General features: G+C 40.2%; 1 long non-coding RNA gene across 1 annotated transcript; it reads right to left on the bottom strand.

The window, feature by feature from the left end:
• Positions 1-1,713: 1,713 nt before the first annotated feature.
• Positions 1,714-4,309, bottom strand: LOC110613687. The gene is made up of 3 exons (XR_002487651.2): positions 3,281-4,309; positions 2,269-3,185; positions 1,714-2,174 (listed from the first exon to the last, which is right to left on the bottom strand). It is a non-coding gene; the product is annotated as an uncharacterized LOC110613687 (long non-coding RNA).
• Positions 4,310-8,306: the final 3,997 nt, after the last annotated feature.

Below are 8,306 nucleotides of genomic sequence, written 5' to 3'. Positions count from 1 at the left end.
CTCTCTCAAAGAACCCTAGCTATATCTCACTTTTGTTGAGACGTCGGTTTCTCCCTTCCCAAAATCCTCTCTCTCTCTGACTCTCTCCCTCTGAAACGATAAATGGAGACCCACCCTCATCAAGTGGCGGCACCTTCCTTCCTTTCGTGATGACTCTAGCACTTCCTCCTCCTCATCTTCTTTGCCAACTTGCTTTAGGAGATGGATTGAGATTCGTCATTTTGAATTTGTAGCCCTTCTTCTTCTGCATGCATACAGTTGGCTTTGCGCCCTTTTCTACCTTATTCATCATTTTGCTAAGGAAAAATTAATTTTTAATCCCTATAATATAGAAAAACTCACCATTTAGTCCCTGAATTTTAAAAACAATAATTCAACTAGTTAGTCCCTACCGTTAGTTTTTATGTCTGGTGCCATTAGTTTTAATGAGAAAAGAGTTGGGAGAAAATTTGTATTCCAAATATAACCTTCTTGTAATGTTTAAAAGCCCTAAACTAAATGAAATCCCTAATTTATTACATCTCTCTTCTCCTCTCCTTATTTTACACGGCAGTCAAGAAAATATATAACTTTTCATCTCCTATGTTGTGAGTTTAGGAAAAAGGCAGAAATTTCTTCTTTTTTCCTTAAATCTTGTTTACTTTTTCTTATTTGGAATGAAAATGTCACATGATTTTAGTGGAAATATAGGTGGGTGAGATGTTAGGTTGTTAAATGAGTTGTACTTGTAGAAAAAGTACTGGATTAGAATCTCAGAATCAATTGATAATCCAAATAGGCCATATTATTACTGTCATGATAATGTGTGTGGGAGTTAGCATGGTTGGTGTATTCCAATTCCTCTCCAAGTTCAACAGAACAGAGCCATAGCTTGGGTAATGAAGAAACTGCAGTATTGCATCACAGGATGTTTGATGGAATTAGGGAAGGGATATAGAAAATAAAAGAGGAGCAGAAGTTGATGCATCTGAAATTGGAAAGAGTTGAAGTATTATTAGGGCATTTGAAGACTCTTGTAGCCATTTTAATTGTATCTTTGGTTTTTGTGGGTATGAACAAGCAAAATATAAATGAAATATATTAAAAGTGTATATTTGGAATGTAGAAAATATAACTTTTATCCTCTGTTTTATGTATTTCTATATGTTGATTTGTTTGTTTTTTTGGCTTTTGATATTGTTATGAAGTGGAGATTTTAAGATAATTTTGCATTTTTCATTTGCAGGAAGGAAACAGTTTTCCAGAGATATAATATAGGAATAAAACAATTTAATAAGACTAAACAGTGAGAACTAAATACTTGCTTATATATCTAAGATTTGAAAATTAGACTTCTATTTACACTATTTTATGCGCTCCTTTATTTTATATTAGTATCATACGGACTATCAAGTTCTTAGTTTGATTAATGTAGGGACTAAATAGTTTAATAAGATTAAACGGTTAGCAATACATGTATATATGAGATTAGGAAATCAAATATTTCATGCATTTCGATATTTTAATTATACATAATTTGCTCAATTTCAAATTGCAAGAACTAATTAGTTTCTAATTTTTATAAAATGGAGACCATCCAGTTCTCAGTTTCTGTAATATAGGAACTAAAACGATAAGGACTAAATAATTGCTTATAACTTTTATTTAAAAATTGATTCAAACAGAATCAAATGAATGTAACTCATATATATATATAAATACAACATATTGAAATTGAATGCAAAAGAAAGTAGCCTTAATTCCATTAAATAATAAGAGAAGTACAGTATTCAAACCAAAAAGAACCATACATTTAGCTCCCTATATATCACTCTACAAAAGGAACTAAAACCAATATACTATCTTCTCAAATTTACAGCCTCAATCATAATAACCCCAAATTTACAGCCTCCATGTATATCACTCCAACATTTACATCCTCAATAATACATCAACAAAATCATCAACAAAATATAGCTGTATATATCTCATGCACATCAAGTAAAATTTATATCTCTTGCACATTAACAAAAATGGTATTTCCACCACCCACAGTTGAAAGGTTTATCCAATAATGGATTAAGGCTACTCTTGCAAAATATTGAGGCTACTATTGGCTTCATATCCCTTGACTGGTAGATGTGACTGCTGAATTGAGACTCATGTTGTCTTTTGACACTAGCTTTTGATTGTGACTACATACAAATAAATGAATTAATGTGAAAAAGTATCAAATAAATAATTAATTATGAACTATAAATATGATGATGTATAAGAACAATTTCTCACCCCTATTGCAGCATATCGGCATATCCTTTTATTGTGCCCCGATTAGTTACAATTTGCACAAATAACAGTCACAATATGCCTCCTCTCAGATGCAGGACCAGACTCTCCCTCTTCTCTTTTTCTTGCTTTTCTTAGCTTACCTGGCTGTCTTCTTAATGGAGGTGACATCAGAGGTGAAAATTTATCATCTGGCTCTATCATCTTTCAGGGATAGAATGTATAATACCTTCATACACCTTTCTATATGTGCTAATTTGATAATATTCATGGCACTACTCAGTGATCTCCCCTCTTTGGTAACCAATTGCTCTGGCTGCATGTTTACAAGGCAGTCCAGAGATGTCCCACCACCCAAGCATATCTTCTTACCCAATGACACTACAAATTTGCAAGGACCCTCGTGCACTTCAAATTCTTCATTTCTTACTGGAATCAATTTCACACCTCTTGCTTTGTTGTATTATCTTGTTCAGAGCAATAACTATCTTTGGTGTGACAATTCCCTCCCAAGTACTTGCCTTCTCAAACCTCTTGTGAAATCTCAACATGAGTTTCTGTCTTATGGTCTCAATAATACTTGTGATTGGCATACTCCAAAGTTTTCCAGTCCAACTGTTGAATGACTCTGTTATATTGTTTGTATAGTTGTCACATTTAGCTTCTAGCCAAAATGAGTGCCTGGACCACTGTGATAAGGGTATGTTGATGAGCCAATCATAAGGCTTTTGGTCTTTCTTTGGTTTTAACAATCTCATATGAAGCCAAAATACATATGAGTGTGTAGCTTTAACATAATTCCAAAAGTCATCTCTTAATTGCATCCCTAGAAACTCTTTCTTGAAATTGAAAAAAAGATGTTTGCAACAGAACCGATGGCATGCATTTGAAAACAAATTTTTGACAGAATCAACCAATCCCTACAAAAAATAAAAATAAAAATAAAAATTAATCCCCAACTATTTATAAAGAAAAATTATTAATAATAAGTTGTAAGAGAACAAATATCACTAACCTTCTATCAGTCTGACATGAATGTCCAAGATTTATTCTCTGTCCCACCTCCAATGCGATGGTACAAGTTCTTCAAAAAGAATTTCAGCTATCTACACACTTAGATTCTGCAAATGCAAAAGCCAAAGGAAGGAAGCACACCTTTATTGCCATCTAATATCACAGCTGATAAAAAAATCCCACCATAAGGCCCCTTCAGATGACAGCCATGTAATCTTATAAAGGGTCTACAACCCTTTGGAAAGCCCTCTTTAATTGCTTCGAATAATATAAACAGCCTTTTAAATATCATCCCAGGTTATTCTTGAATTATTGTATCTATTTGTATTTTCACCACAGTTCCAAGGTTATACTTCTATAAGAAAAATAAGTACTTCTTTAGCTTATTATAGCTATCTACATTCTCTCCAATGTTTTGTGCTTTTGCAAGGTTTCTTGCCCTATACAACTGCCACAAAGGTACTTCAATTCCCCACTTCTTAATCAAAATTTGATGCATAATTTCATATGACATATCACAATCTGCTCTCAGAAAATTCATTAGCTTCTCTAATATCCATTTTGTTCTTGAGTTAGAGTTCTTGTTATCTGTAGGTCCCATACAAGTGTGTGTATCATTCAGAGTCTTAATCATAAAGGTAATTTAGTCTTGTAAGACACTTGCATGAAACCTCCACTGACACCCTTCAGAAGTATAAACAGCTGTCACCCTCATGTTATCATTCTCTTTTCTGTGTATCTCATATCCCTCTTTAACAGCATAATTTCTTAAAGCCTCCCTAACAACTTTCACATCATTAAAAACTTGACCTATTTTGAACTTATTAAGTTCACCTTCTTTACTTTCAAAAGGGCATGCTTATAAACCCTTAAAAGGGTCTCTATAAGTCTCACCATCACTCTCTGAACTATGTTCATTTTCTTTATCACTAAATATGTAATACCCGGCTAGACTCCGGTATCGGAATTCCTACCGTCCGGTGGAATCTCGGATGTCGGAGACCTCTAGAAGGGTAGAAACATGTTTTTATAAAATGTTTTAATGCATTTTATGGTTTTAAGTATGAAATAAAATGAGTTTTTGCATGAAAATAGCTTTGGAGGAAAACCCAGGTTCGGCCGCCGAAACTCAAGTTCGGCCGCCGAACATGCATGCGTTTTGGAGGCACGTTAGGCCCCCGAAAGCATAAGTGAGGGACATCCAGGATCGGCCGCCGAACTTTACCTTCGGCCGCCGAACTTGCATGTGTTGTGGAGGCACGTTCGGCCCCCGAATGTGGCCTGGCCAGCCACCTATAAAAGGGTCCCTTAGCCGAAAACGGGCGAGCTTTTTCCCCATTTTCGGCCAAGGTGAGCTCTTCGCCGTCCCTCACCCATCTTTGATGTTTTTCTTCTAAATCTTTCAAGATTTTCATTTGTTTTAACTTTGTTTTGAAGATTGAAGCCTTTGAGCAAAGTTTTGGAGCTTGGAGGTTCAAGAACCCAATCTCTCCCAACTTCGAGTTTAGGTCGTCTCCCTCTCGATCTTCAAGAGGTAAGAGCCGATCTTAAGCTCATTGCATGTTTTAAGTAAGTTTTAAGTAGATCCATGGGATAGAATGCATGTTTAGGTTATGGTTATGTTTTTGGAGTTTATGGGTATAAATGTATGTTCATGAACAATGTGAGTTTCTTGATGTGTTGTAGATGGGGTTTATGTTGGTTTGAGGCCCCTAGGAACATGTATGCTTGTGTTTGTGTGTTGTAGAATAGGTTTGATGCATGTTTGATAAGTTTGGAGGCGAAATGTGCAAAGGAAGCCAAGTTTCTGCCCTTTGGCAGACACCAGGTTCGGCAGCCAAAGGATTTTCGGCCGCCGAACATGGCTGGGGAGGCAGCCTTTCGGCTGCCGAAGCTTGCCCCCGAAAGGGAGACTTTCGTCTCTGTTTGGCAGTTTCGGCCGCCGAAAGTGCCGCCGAACATGCATGAGTTTCGTCTCTGTTTGGGAGTTTCGGCCGCCGAAGGTGCCGCCGAACCTGCCTGACTTTCGGTTCTGGAAGGACTTTCGGCCGCCGAACCTGCCGCCGAAAGTGCCCTGTCCAGGCCTCCTTTGCATGTTTTTCTATGGTTGTTTCATGATGTTTTAGGGGGTTTTTGGGGAGTAGTTTAGAGATATGTTCTAGTATGTTTGGTCCCTCATTTGAGTCCACCTGTGTAGGTTCGGACCCGAGGAACCGAGGACCCCAGCAGTGAGTTCAGCTGCTTCGGTGTTGTCAGAGTCAGCCAGAGGTGAGTGGAACTAAACTTAATCTTTTAAATTGAGAAATTAAATGTTTTACCATGTTTCATGCATCATGATTATGCAATAGGATGATTGCATTAGTTTTCACGAATATGCCGCATTGCATCGATTGTTGTTGATGTGGGTGAATATTGGATGACCCAATTAGTCCATGACAGGAAGACCAGGACCCCATTCTACGGCTTGGCACAATGTAAGGAAAGACCAGGACCCCATTCTACGGCCTGGCACGGTTATGGGACTCGAAGACCAGGAGCCCAGAGGAGGCCCTGGGGCAATGGTAAGTAATGTATGTTATGACAGGAAGACCAGGACCCCATGCTACGGCCTGGCACAATGCTAGCTTGGACTAATTGGTGACAAGTTCACCCAACCCTTATGTGAATTGTCTGTGTTATGATGCATTTCATGGAGCATAGTGTTAATATGTTTTTCTATAGTCCTACTCATTGGGCTTTTAGCTCACCCCTCTCCCTTTTACCCCCAGGCTTGCAGGTACAGGATAGAAGAGGAGGTCGGTTAGAGTAAAGCTTGTTGTGTAATAGATAGAATGTGGACATGACAAATCGTAGTACGATGTAATGTAAAAGTACAGTATAGTTATGTAATGAGATGATGTTTATGGATGTTAGAGATGTGCTTGACCATAGATCGTTGTATCCCTTTCTATACATGATCTTAGAGATTTTTATGATGTTTATGTAAACCAACTCAACATATGTTATGTCACCCATTTGGGGGCACTGATGAGATCCCACAGAGGGATCAATGTTTATGAGTTATGTTATATACAGTGCATGCACAGGTTGAGTATGGTTGATGTATATGGAAAAAAAAGTTTTAATTTTTATGTATGTTGTTGATTATGTATGGGATTATACAGGTTTATAGGTTAGATGTCAGGCTTGCTACGGGTCCCGGCGGCCTTAAGCCGATCTGGATCCTAGCGCCGGTAGCGGTCCGATTTTCGGGTCGTTACAGAATAGTATCAGAGCCCTAGGTTCATATGGTCGGACCTAGAGTGTCGGGCTCATAGAGGTTATAGAAGGTCAAGCACAATAAGAAAGGTCATGTCCACTAGGATAGGATGTGGAGTCCTGTCTTGCATGATGATGTGAAATGCCATGATGATATGCATGTGCATTAATGATATGCTATGATATGTGATGTATGTGATGAGGGTTCATGTGTGCCCACATGAACCATATGATGCTAATGTTTGTGCTATGTGTACGGTTTTTCAGAAAACAGAATGAGAGGAACTCGTCGATCTGCACGATTGACTGGAGTACCACCTGAGGATGAGGGCACGAGCGCCCGTCCTCCAGCATTGCCGAGGGCAATATCTAGTAGGTCTAGCAGAGAAAGAGTAGCAAGAGACCCTAGAAGGTCTTTGGATCTGGGTAGGAGCATATCAGTTAGAGGAACAGTTCAGGGCGGAATGTCAGAGGAAGTGGGGGACCAGATGGATGTAGAGCAGAGGAGGGATGGCAGTTTGGGAGTTAGCATGTCGGAAGAAGGTATGGGAGAGTCCCAAGGAGGCACTCAGGCCTCGGGATTTGTTCAGCCACCCTACTACCCACACTTCTCACAACATCCCGGGTATTCGATGGGAGGTACATCGGATTACCCTAGCTTCACCCCTTATCCCACACAGATGCCATACCCACCATACTACCCACCATATTCACAATACCCAATGTATCCACCCCCACCATACTATCCAAATCCAGCAGACCCTACCTCAGAAAATGTTGCACCACCTCCACCACCTACAGAACCAGCAGCCCCAGTTGCTCAGCCATCTAGACCTAGCTCAGCCAGTGGGAGCAAGGTTAAGATGACTGACTACATGAAATTGGGTGCTCCCCAGTATGAAAAAGGGGATGACCCATTTGTATACCTTGAAAGGGTTAAAGTGATCACAGAGGAGATTGGGGCTGATGACAGTAGAGCCATTCAGATGGCTGGGTTCACGCTTAAGTGCAAGAAGGCACGAGAGTGGTTCAAGAATTATGTGAACCCGAGAGTGGACAGCATGTCCTGGGAAGAGTTTGCAAACGAGTTTGCAGGTTGGGCTTTTCCCGATAGTTCAAGGGAGTTGAAGATGATAGAGTTTGAACAGTTGAGGCAGACAGAGGATATGAGTGTAGAGGAGTACACCGACAGATTCTTGGAGTTGTTGCCTTTTGCTGGGCAGAGTCTAGATACAGATTCGAAGAAGTCAAGGAGGTATGTCATGAAGCTTCATTCCAAGTATTCCTCCTTGATTCAGTCAGTGGACAGGGAGAGCTTCCATGCCATAGTAGATATGGCAAGGAAAATGGAGGCCAGTGCCATCATACAGGGGACAGTTAAACAGACGGTGGCACAGCCTTCTGGTTCTAAAACTCCGGGTGGGGGAAGGTTAGATCCCTCTACCTTGAGTGCAGCAGCTTCAGGCAGTAAGAGATGGGGTAAACCCAAGGGTAAGAAGAACAAGTTTTGGAGCAAAGTCAAGTCCAGTCTGGGATTTGGAAGTGGCTCAAGCTCTGGTGCGGATAATGCAGTTTGTGCAAGGTGTGGTAAGCCACACAGGGGAGTATGTCGACTTGGGACGAACGCCTGTTTCCGATGTGGTCAGGAGGGGCATATGGCTCGAGAATGTCCAAGAGCAGTCCCGATGGCTCAGTCCCAGCAGACAGCTTCAGGCAGTGTAGCGCAGCCAGCAGCTCCAGCCATGACTCAGGCCAGTGGCAGAGGCAGA

Source organism: Manihot esculenta, chromosome 4, assembly GCF_001659605.2.
Source record: "Manihot esculenta cultivar AM560-2 chromosome 4, M.esculenta_v8, whole genome shotgun sequence".
Lineage (NCBI taxonomy): Eukaryota > Viridiplantae > Streptophyta > Magnoliopsida > Malpighiales > Euphorbiaceae > Manihot > Manihot esculenta.
The sequence above is the reverse complement of the archived record's forward strand: the minus strand, read 5'-3'. Positions and strand labels throughout refer to the sequence as shown.